The sequence below is a fragment of the Montipora capricornis genome, chromosome 11 (assembly GCF_036669925.1).
Source record: "Montipora capricornis isolate CH-2021 chromosome 11, ASM3666992v2, whole genome shotgun sequence".
NCBI lineage: Eukaryota > Metazoa > Cnidaria > Anthozoa > Scleractinia > Acroporidae > Montipora > Montipora capricornis.
The window spans coordinates 24,808,303-24,820,802 of record NC_090893.1 but is presented as its reverse complement, the minus strand read 5'-3'; positions in this window follow the sequence as shown (position 1 = coordinate 24,820,802).

Here is a 12,500-nt window from a genome sequence, read left to right as displayed (position 1 = left end):
TTTTTAAGAATGGCAACACCCTCCAGAGAAAAATATCTGAAGTACAAGTTTCATGAACTCTATCCAAATATTCAACATTCAGAGGTCGTTCTTGCACCATTCAACCATGGCAGGCACTGGTGACCAGTTGTTGTGAACCTGGAAGAGAACTTTTCAGTCTATCTGGATTCTCTGTATGATGGCGCTGGCGCAAAAATGGCATTTTCTAGAGTCAATAACTTCCTGACATGTTGTGCCTCCATCAATGGGATCAATACTTGGACCTTGAAGAACTGAAAGTTTTAATTTTTGTGATTCCTTCATCTGACATTGCACAGCAGCTCAACAGTGATGAATGTGGGGTGTTTGTAGCCACATAGTCAAAGCACATTGCACTAGGATTGCCACTTGATTTTACTCAAGATCAAAAGGTTACTTTTCGTTACTCTCTCATACTCGACATTGTATGGAATTCACTGTCTCTGTACATGTGAAAAATTCTGAAAAGCATAAAAATAAAATACCTCTAAGGACAAAGCCAAATGGATAACCTGCATCCAAGGGGAAACACCAGTTCTCTCAGACTGGCAAATTAACATCAAACAAAACTGTCACTGCCACTTTTCCTTACTGAGGAGGATGCTTCAACTGACTACACAACAACTGTGTCACGGAAAGACCCAAACATTATCCTGTTGGACAAGCACACTAATTTGCAAGACAGAAAGTGGGTCAGAAAATGCTTCAAATGAAACCCTGCTGGACATTATGGACAACCAAGAATCGACTGATTTTATAACCCTAACCCTTGACAACCCAAACCAAGCTACAACTTACAACCCAAAAATTCTTTCAAGATCTTGGTAAGCTGTTAAACATCGACTTATGCTCAGTCTTCATTTTTTGAAAAGTTGGAGAAGATCTCAAACATAAAGAAATCAAGCTTGCGTTGATCAACGAACAATCAGTAGTTTACAAATTTGAATGTGGCTGTTGTGATGCCAGCTATGTTGGTTACATGCGTCGACATCTCTACCAACGGATCGATGAGCATAAAAGATCTGGTTCAATATTCAATCACAGCCAAAGTCAACATCAATCAAGAACAATAACATCTGACATGTTTCGCATTCTTAAGAAATGCTCATGCAAATTTAATTTGATTGTCTTGTGTACGAAATGTTCCTTATTCGCGAGCACAAACCGTGTCTGAATATCCAAAGTGACTCGATAAAGGCAAAACCTTTCGCCCAGCCTCTAGGGACTTTGAACTTGATCTTGAACATTAATATTAGAGTTATCTGTAAAATATTATATTTGACCTGATGATGGTGTCATGACGACACCGAAACGTTGTCTTTAATAAGTATGTTTCTGCCCGTAATTTTTATCATCAAATCCATTACATTATCATGTTTAATAGGAATTATTTCAGTCTGTAACATTTATCCGACACTTTGAGATTTTTTTGTTGAACCAGTTCAATTAGAGCATACAAAATGTTGGCTTGCGCGAAAACTAAAACGACTCCAATTACGTTGTGTAATCCACACTGAATCTTCAGGACGATAAATGTTTGCTTGCATGAGCTTGCAATCGTTTTGGTTTTAGGAAAGTACAGAGCCAGAATTTTGATAAATCTAAACAAATTCAAAATGTCCACATTCAGTACCCGCCAAAAATGAAAGACCACTTTCCTTTAGTTGGTGTCTCAAAGCTGGGGAACAAAGCAGAATTTTCTCAAAAGCAGCACATGTGGACACAAATCACAGCGAACAGAAAGGCAACAAGATGGCCACCAGTACTATCCATGCACTAGCACCCAAGCCTCCGCAAAGTCTTGAGGATCACATGACAATTCAGATGCATATATCGACAAATACTGTGGATGACAACTTAGTGTGAGCAAAGCCCACACAATAACCCTGTGTATTTCATGTGCACTCATCACCCTGCTGGTGCTCTACCACTACAAATGTAGGTGTGTGGATTACATCTGGGCAATCACAGCATGTCATAAGGCAACGCCTTGAAAAAGTACAAAATATGTTACCTCCACATGCCTTTGGTGGCAGAGAACCAAAAACAGGTCCAGATTTTTTTATGACTGATGATGACTCTGGACAAAGGAGGACTCTTTTAGACACCTGGAAAGAAGTAATAATACTGCTCTGCACTTTCCACTTCCTGCAAACTATCTGGTGTTGGCTATATAACTCCAGCAACAACATACATCTAAATAGAGTTGATCATTAACAACTGATGGGACATTTTCAAAAACTTGTAAGAACTCCTCCAAGCAGCAGCAGAATATATATTACAATGCAACTGATATGGTTACTGCAAAATATACCAATTGTTACCAAGAGTATGAAAAAAGATCTTTAAAAGGGCAGCAAGAGTGGGCTCTTTGCCATTGCAAAAATCTAATCACCAGAGGAAATACACTGAATCCATGATCAACATATTTAAGAGTATGGTTTTACAACGAAAGAGGGCCTACAATTTCATTGAACTCTTCAAGTTTATCACAGAAGACCTTCAAATGTATTTTCAAAAGAAATTGTTTGCTCTTGCATTTGGAAAATCTTTATCTGGCTCCCTAGTGTTTTCCTGCAACAGCTTCTACAGTCCATCTTCACATTATCAAACAAACTACTTCTGACTGTTGACTTTCAATGTTACTATCATCCAAATCCTTGTTGTAAAGTCGAGGAAATGAAGAGCTTCACCAAGTTGATTGCCGTATGAACAGAAGACCACTACAAGTAACCAATTTTGTTTGAAGCAGAACTGCTTAAGAAGTAAGCTATGAGGTAGATTGCAGAAGTGGAATATGTAGCTGCCCTATGGGAAGCAATGGCGATCCCTGTGCTCATCAAGCTCCAGTGGCACTAAATAAATTAATCATTACGGTATTGCCGGTATCAACTTTGTTCCTCTGAGACCAGAGGAAAGATACAGCCTTGCAAACTTGCCATTGAAAATCACAAAGAACTTCAATTATAAAAATTTGTTTATCTCTGTCAAAAGCTTTCTGCTAAAATGGAAATAGCCAGTGGTGACCAGTGTGCCCCTATAGATGTCAATTATCTTTGTGTAAAACGCCAGACGAGGCACAATGTAGCATCCACTCACCTGAAAAGGACTCCAAGGTTGATGACGAGTTTGAATTAGAGAACATAATTATTAATAAGACTTCAGTGACAAGTAAGCGATGACATCGAACTGAAGCTTAGAACAACTGATAAGAATTTTCGGGCATGATATAAGAAATATTTGGAAATTTACAGAAACATCATTTCAAAATCAAGAGGATTGGCATCAGTTGCAGCCCTTGCGTCAGCTTTTGTGAACTTTGGAAAAGATCGCAATAGGCTTACACTGCCCATTCTACAGAACGGCAGGGCCAAAATTAAAGTACATGTACAACCAACTTCAATATCAAGACAAGTCAAAGATAAAATCATAATCAGTACAAACAGCCATCTTTGAAACCAAGAGTGGGTGGACAGGAGAATAATGAAAAACAACTAAAATTACAGAAGACTTCTTCTTATACAAAGTGCCTGCATAACCTGGCCCAAAATGTAAAGTTAAGTCTTCCAAATGCTGGACATACTCATTAGTAATATTATAATTATTAATTTAAACATGATAGAAACAAAAGTTAGATAGGTTAAATTTAAAATGCCTGTGAGGCAAAAGTTGTTTCTGCACTTTTTGAAAGATAGATGATTTAAATTCGGAAAACTAAAGTTTGAGTTGTCTGGGATAAAAATTTTTATTAGAGCTTTAATGAGTGCTGGAAATTGGGCAAAATTTCCAGGAAAAATGGAAATATCTGAAGTGTGCAGCCAAAATATCATGTAACAAAAGATTGTAACAGTAGCTTTGGGTGCAAACAATGAGTGAAGGGAACCTCTAGAATGCACACAAAATAATGTCAGAAGCTTTTGTTATTCAATAAAAATTAACCCAGTCATTTGGACTTACTTGTATTAGAAAGTCAAGTCAAGTCAATTTCTATTAATTTTAACTCACACAGAATAAATCATGTACATACAATGTAAAAGTTAGGATAATTTATACAGTAGTGTTACAACAAAATCGTGTATAAAATACATATTGTAGAATAGAAAAAATCAATACAATTTCTATGAAACAATAAAAGGGGAAAACGTTTTAGGGAGAAGAAAGAACAAATATACTTAAGGTACTATTGTTGTGTGTGCAGAGTTTGGGACAACTAAATAGTCGGTAAACTAATCGAATCTACAGGTGCCCCAAAGTAATTCTAATATGTATGAACATTAGCAATACAAATGACAATAACAAATTTAATTTAATCTGAACCAACTGTCACCTGAACCGCCCTGGACCACCCATTGACAAGTAAGATCGTCTGGTGTTAGACAGTCTGAGAGTAAAATATGTTAAGTCCCACACCTCGGAGTCAATGCGTTAAAAAGTAATACTTCTTACTTTAAATTTAAAAGAACAAAAATGTGCAACTTTGAGCGCTTGTAAAAACACCAATTTTTTATCCTAGAACAGAGCAAATTCAAACAAATTTTCACTTCATAGACATCTTATTAAAAGAACCAAATAAATCATGCACGAAAAAAACCCTAACAAGAATTCCAGACCTTGAAACTAAATATTAAAATTTAATAGTTCTTGTTTATGGTAAATACTACGTAATAAAGATTGATTTGCCAAACTTCTTGTCAGAAAATGTCAGTTTTATTTATTACCCAGCTCCATCAATATACATGTAAATAAAGAAAAGTATACTATCCCACAATTGGCAAAAGCTAATCTAGAGAGGAAGTGAACTATGTAATTATCTATGGTTTGTACAAGGAAAGGAAATGTTAAACAAATATAGACATTTTATAATACTAATAACAATGTTAGTTATACAAAGAATTCATGCAAAGCATTCTAGAGTTAATAATTTATTATCATAGCATTTTCAGTTACATTGTACAATAATTAACTTACTTTGTATTGATGAATAAAAGGTGGGAAATTAATTTTTGTATCAGAGATCAATAAGTCTCTTCATATTAAAGCCCCAAATATTGAGAAAATTATGACAACGACTAAGATAGAAAGTAGTAAAATAAGAAGGAAACACTACAGTGCCGCTCGGAGATAAGCGAACAACGCAGACGCAAAATGAATGCACGCGATACGCGTATACGCGTTTTTTTTTGAAGCGTCTAAAATTGCGTATCGTATACGCGTTTGTGCCTTTGTTATTCATAACCATAATTTTGCTTTTCCAGTATTGTTTGCGGAACAAAAGAATAAATTGCGTGACTGCCGACAAGTCGAAAATTTGCATACGGTATGTGGCTTTGATTACTGTCAATTGCGATCCGCAAATGCCGCCGATGAAAGCATCCACAGGGCATTATTTCGAAGTTTAATACCCTTTACGTGCAACAAAGGTCTCGAGAGACGAGCGAAATTAAATAAGCAAATTATGACCCTTAAAACCGAAAACATGATTTTTTTCAGTGTTTGCCGTGACGCGGTATTTACAGTCATTTCACGATGACTTTTTGCCGACGCGAGCAAAGTCCAATAAATCCTTGTAGAAAAATCAAATAAATTCAATTGGCATATCATGGAAACTTTTTAAAAAATCTTTTCTTTGTACTGAGAGCATTTCACCGTTTGAATCCGTGAATTATGTCCCGAATCACATCACGATGGCCTCTCACCGGTGCATGCCCAAAATTAACTCAATAATTTTCCTTGCAGAAAAATCAAATAAATGTGATCAGCGCATCATTGAGCCTTTGAAGAAAAAAATTGTGACTGAAGTGAAAGCATTGTACCCGTTGAAATCAGAAAACCGTACCCAACAGGACCGGAGATGTGGATATTACGTGAATTAAAATCGTATTGTCACGTGCCGGCAAAAGTGTGTGATTTTACTGTCGGGCTTTGTTTTGATAATATCGCTTGCAACGGCTTTCATGTAAATAAAGATGTTAAAAAGGTTCTTGTGTGCAGTTTGTCGCTAGGTTTATATTTCTCCAAAAGGAAACTTGATGAATTGTTTTTTTTTTTGGGCTTCGAAACACAAATATCCAGCCAGAAGGACTTTGCACCATTAGAATAAGCATATGGTGAGATTTTTTGCACACCGACCAGAGAACACGCAAATTATTTTCACATTCACAACACCGCAAACGACTGAGACTAAACAAAGCCAAGGCGACAAAAGAAAGAAAAAGGGAGAGCTCATAAATACTAATGAGCCTTTTTGCGTATGTGTTGACGCGCATCCGCGTTTTTTTTTTTTTGACGCGTTTACGCGTTTTGCGTATGCGCGTTTTTTGCGTATATTTTGGTTCGCTTATCTCCGAGCTGCAGTGTATCCTTGACTTGCAATTAAGCTAAGAAAGAAAGCCATCAAAAGATTTCTTCATAGCTAATGATTTTATTTATTCGCATAACGCAGCACTGTACGTTTAATCAATCCACGATACTGTTAGGAGAAATTATGTGTAGATGCTAGATGCTGAACCTTTCAAAGGAGATTTTTACGTAGTCTAACTAAAGAGGGCCAACAGCTTGCTTTAATTAGAAAATTTAAAACTTTGCTCATAAAAAAAACGTTCAAATTTACAACATTAGTAAATGACGTTAGTCTCTTTCCATATCACTGATTAGAAAAATTAATTCCTCACCTTCAAAGTTGTGCCCAAAATGATCTCTTCTTGTGTTGTGGACATATTTTGGGATCACTTTCCTGTCGCCACATTCTTTACGTTTGTACCCATAAAACAATGTCTATTGCCCTTGAAACACTTGCTTTATGCCAGGTTGCACACTTTAAAGCACAATTCTCCAGGATAATGCGAATCCAAATCAGCAGAGAGATATACTTTTCCCCGACGAATGCACAACTAGCAACCCCGCCGCCATTTTTGTCAGTTACTAATATCACTAGGGTCCAGGTCACGTCCGTGACAAAAGCAGACGGTTACTAAACAAAATGGCGGACGTTAATGAGGTTCCCGCCTCATTTGCATCAAATCCGTCATTAAGTAGAGCTATGATCTTCGCAGTTGCAAACGCAATTTTTGCAATTGCGTAAAGAAGCCTGAAAAAATCAGCACTTCAACGGGGGTTGAACCCGTGACCTCGCGATACCGGTGCGACGCTCTAACCAACTGAGCTTCTCTACGCAATTGCAAAAATTGCGTTCATAACTGCGAAGATCATAGCTTCACTTGATTTCATATCCGCAGTTCATATATGATCCATTTCATATATCATTTCATCGTTAAATCCGTCATTTTTAATAAGGTGCCATTCCCATACAAACTCTCTACTTCCAATATGCAAATTTTATGCAAATGATATGCAGCCGTATATGAGCGATTTACACTTGTGTGGTACAGGCCATTAAAAGAAGAATTCTTCGTCAGGAGAAGTTTGTATTACTTTTACACAGCCTTTAATTGACCGAATGCATAAATGGCGGCCAAAAATGTATTCTTTTGTTTTTGTGCTTATGAGACTCACTAGCCTCGCTCTCAAGCAACCTTTCTTTTGTATTTTGTCCATGCAAACGAAGCTAGTGAGGCTAATCAGCACCTAAACAAAAGAACGTTTTTTTTGGCCCCCATTTATGCATTCGGTCTATAAAAGATAAATTTTCTTCATCCTTTACGATTTAATTAAAGTGCTTCTGCGACAAAAATCAGTGGGTTTTTTTACTCGATTTTTTTCACCCTTGGTTAAAGACCAGACCCTAAAGTTGACAAAAAAGGTGTCCACAGCTAACCTGACGATGATTTACATCTGTAAAGGCTGCCCGAAAGTGTACAAATTTTGTCCGCCATTACTCAAATGACAAGTACTTGACGCCACAATTTTGTCAAGCGGCGTTCCCTCCTTGACTTCATCTCGTCGTCCAGCGAAGTCTCTCTGCATGGTTTTTAGTAAGTAGAGTAAGAAGAAATGTTTTTTTCTTCAAGTTCTTCGTCTTTTTCGTCAGAGGACGGTTCGGAGTTGAGTTCAGACAGGAGTAGTGCGTTTTTCGAGGAAAGTGAGGCCAGTTTCGTACCCAATGACGAAGATTTAGAGCCACTCGCAACTCAAGAAGAAGCTGCCGCCTACAAGGCAAACCATGAGAACTAAGACAGTGGGTTTTTTTTGCCAATTATTCATGAATGGCTAAAATTGAAACAGAAATTTTAAGCAACGCCGTCTCAAAACCTATAGTTTGGAAACACTACATTGACTATGTCTTTTCCCTGTGGGACATCAGTAAACCGGACATAGCGACTTCCATCAAACAAGCAAATTTACATCACCCTACGATTAAATTCACGGCAGAATATCTGCCATTAAAACTGTGTTTCTAGACACAATAGTACACAAAGGAACGAGATGCAAGGATCAAAAAACGCATGTTAAACCAACTAAGACCTTCCAATATACGGATGTCACCTCTTGTCACCCACCAAGCAATAAAAGGTGAAGCTCTATGAATCCTCAAAACACACTTTCAAGGAAAACAATTGAAAATTTAAAATACATTTGCGGGATAGAGGTTACCCACACAATTTGGTAGAAAAACTACTATCAGAAGTCAAACTTAAAGGAACTTAAAGGAAATACCAAAACAAAAATAAAAGCTTTTTGTAACACAATACCAGACATCAGTGTCAAACCTGAAGTTTTACTCAGAAAATGTCAACACCTACTTGGCCAAATCTTTAAAGAGCCACCTATTATTTGAAGTAAAAACTAACGGTACCGGTAAAAGCGGGCGACCTTTCGACAGAACTTCGGTCATTATCAAGCCAAAAATGTGAAAAAGGGGTGTTAAAAAACATGCAAGAATAACATAATTCAAAATGTAAAAAACTTTCGCACAAATTGAGTCTGACTGTTCATGGAGATTTGGTCTCAGTTCATTACAAAATAAAAATAAAATAAATGAGGCACTTAAACTTGCTCTTGCACTTTTTTAAGATGGTAAACTTCTTGGTAAGATCATTGGGCACATGAGAATGTTTCACACGGAATGTTTTTCAATATAGGAAGACGCATTCTTGTGCTCGTCGTCTACTCGTTGATGCAAATGCCGCCGCGTGTAACCAACATAACCTGCATCACACAGGTTACATTTAAATTGATATACAAGGGATTGTTGGTTGACAATAGACGGCTTGACGTCAGACGGTTTCAGATGTTGTTTGATCTTGTGGCTGACAAACGTGGGCTGGAAGCTAGGTCACTTGAATTTTCTGGCTCAGATCTTTGAGTTGCGCTCTTTCTGTAGAGTATGTGAACACCTTATGTAGGAATGTTTGTCATGTATCATGTATTCTTCTCTATTCGTATAAATTAGGTAGCCATTCGTGGTCACTAGTCTCTCTTCCACTTTGGATCCAATAAACTAGTGTGTTCTCTCAAGTGTTTTCTCTTCCTCTGAATCGACACGGTGTCAGAAGTAAAGTACTACATTGCCCGGTTTCCCTGATACATTAGCTATGTTTTCCTGGTCTTCAACATTCGCCCTTGTCACACGGCGGCCATATTGTCCGGGGAGACCAAAAATGCTTTGTTTTACCACGCCAAGCCTCACTCTCGTTGATTCCACTGCGAGGCTTGGCGTGGTAAAACAAAGCTCTGTTGGTCTCCCGGGACAATATGGCCACCGTGTGACAAGGGTGAATGGCAGACGGACTTTGCAAACCCGAGCCGCTTAGCTTCGAGGGCAACGTCGCGCTGAATTGGAAAAATTTTTAGCAAGAATTAAAGGGAAATATTAATCGCTGTCATACACGGAGATAAGAATGAAAAGACGAAAGAGTACACCTTCTTAAATTTAGCGGGAAGAAAAGCTATCGAGAAATTAAAGAGAAATGATTTGTCTACGCGCCCGCCGTTCTTAATTTGGATGGCTCTATTCGTGTACCGGCTGAATCTCGTGAGAGTATGGCCGCATTGAAAAGAAAATTCCCTGAAATTTGTGCCCCTCGTGGGAACGTTGTTATGGAAAGGCACAAATTTAACACAAGAACGCAGATGTAAGGCGAGCAGTTTCAGTGCTTTGTAGCTTATCTGAGAATAGATCATTTAACAGTTGTACCTAAGTTACCTGGCCTAAGAATGGAAGCGAGGCTGCCGGTGACCCTGCTTTGATACAAACCTTTGATTTGTGCTTTTCTAATGTTAATGCAGACTAATTACAACCACAATAATCAATTGTATCAATACAACGTCTCCGGCAGCCTCGCAGCCATTCATAGGCTAGGTCACTGAGCAAACAACTGCAAAATGGCCTATTCTAACAACCAGTACGGCTCTCTAAAGGACGAGCTAATCCGTAACAAAATAGTTCGCGTTGCTCCTTCGTTCGTCAGGAAGCAGTGAAAAAAGAGAGATCTCACACTCGAACGCAGTGCCGTTAACGAATTCTCCGACAGAGACAACACCAAGCTCTAGCTGGAAGTCCACAGCGTTGGCAGAGGAGAAACGGTTTTCTCATAGAAAGAAGCATCGAAGCCTGACGTCCATAAATTCAAGAATTGTTGCGGAGATCATCCAGTAAAGCTGAAATCCGGCCCAGCGTTCGGTAGAAAATTTCTTCATTGCGGAAAACCAAACGTCGAAAAAGTTTGCAAGTCGTTCTAAGAAAGCAAGTACCCGTCGAGGCCCTCGTGGACTACGATCAAATCGCAGTAATTTGACGTAGTCAACGAAACCGTTCCCGAGCGAAGAGGATTTGTATGTTATTGACGCTGTTACCGAGTCGAGACGTAAGCATGAAATTTTCTGCACGATCATAGTTAATAGAGGGGAATGGTTATGAAACCCGACAACTTTCTTTGTTGAAGTTTTTTGTTCTCTTTTCTGGCCTTGACCGTGCACAAAACACAAAAGTTGTTTACTCCGTACTGAGGAACTAACCAATAGAAACGTGTTGGTTATGTAATTCATGCATAGTGTATGAGCGCAAGACAAAAGATTGTGCACGGTCGTGGACTTTCCAACCTAAATCTTGGCATGTTTGTTTGCTCCTTTGATGTTTGCCGAGCTTCCTTACCATTCCCTTCTATTAACTATGGCACGATGGAAATTAATGGCAAACGAGTGGAGCTGAGAATTGACACTGGTGCTAAATGCAATGTCATTACATTGGATTTATTGACAAAGCTCAGCCATGGAAATAAATCAGTCAAAGGCGGTGCAATTGGTTGCTTATGGTGGTGATACGTTATCCACACTCGGTACTACAAATTTCGACTGCCATTTGAAGTGTACGAAACGCAACTTGGAATTTCATGTTGTTCACAGACCAGTAACACCTCTGCTTGGTCTTGCGGATTTTTTAAGGACGTTTGCGCGAAAATTTTCTAACATTGACCTTTTTCTGCAAATTTTACCATTGAAAGATGATGAGTTAGTGATATCAGAAATGCTGAAGTGACCGTCCAGCCCACTTTGTCAGCCACAAGATCAAACAACCTCTGAACCGCGCGACGTCAAGCCGTCTATTTTCAACCAACAATCCCTTGTTTATGAATTTACACGTGACATGTGTGATGCAAGTTACGTTGGCTACACGTGGCGGCATTTGCATCAACGCGGAACCCGAGCACAAGAATGCGTCTTCCGCTATTGGAAAACATTTCCGTGTGAAACATTCTCATGTGCCCAATGATCTTACCAAGAATTTTAACATCTTAAAAAAGTGCAAGAAGTTTGACTGTCTCATTTATGAAATGTTTTTTTTCGTTAATTAACTGAGACCAAGTCTCAATGTTCAGTCAGACTCAATTCGTGCGAAAGTTTTTTTTTTTCTAATTCTCGCATGTTTTTCAACACCCCTTTTTTACATTTTCATACTTTACATACTTTTACTTCTTTGATTTATATCATGTATTTATACTTATGCAAAAAATTTTATCTTCAGTTTTGGCTTGATAATGACAGAAGTTCGGTCGAAGCGTCGTGCGTTGTTGCCCTTAGATTTTACTTCACTTTGCTTTCAAAAACCTTTACTTGTAAGCACCTATTATTTCCTACAAAAAAGGGGAAGATCCTCAAAGGATCTGCTCGTTAGAGAAAAACTATAATAGGTTCTATACATGTTTTCAAACAGGAAGGGAATCAATGTTGCCTGTCACCTCTTACGTTACTTATTTAAAAAACGTATATTTCGCGCAACCTCGTTACCAGGGTCTCTCTTTGTTTTTGTCTTCTCAACGACAATGGAGACCCTGGGAACGAGGTTGATATTTCGCGTACTTGTACTTGTATTTATTTAACTCTAAAAGCTCCGTACTCTTAACCTCAATTATCCCAAAAAGGTAACAAAAATATTAATGCTTGTTACCCTGATGAACTGAGCAGATCTTGAAAAGCCCCTTGGTGTTGAAGTTGGAGCTGTGAATGCGAACAAAGGCTTTCCACTTGGCCAGTTCATAATTGCTCTTTGGCGTTTGCAAAGAGATTCCAATTCGCGGATTTGACTT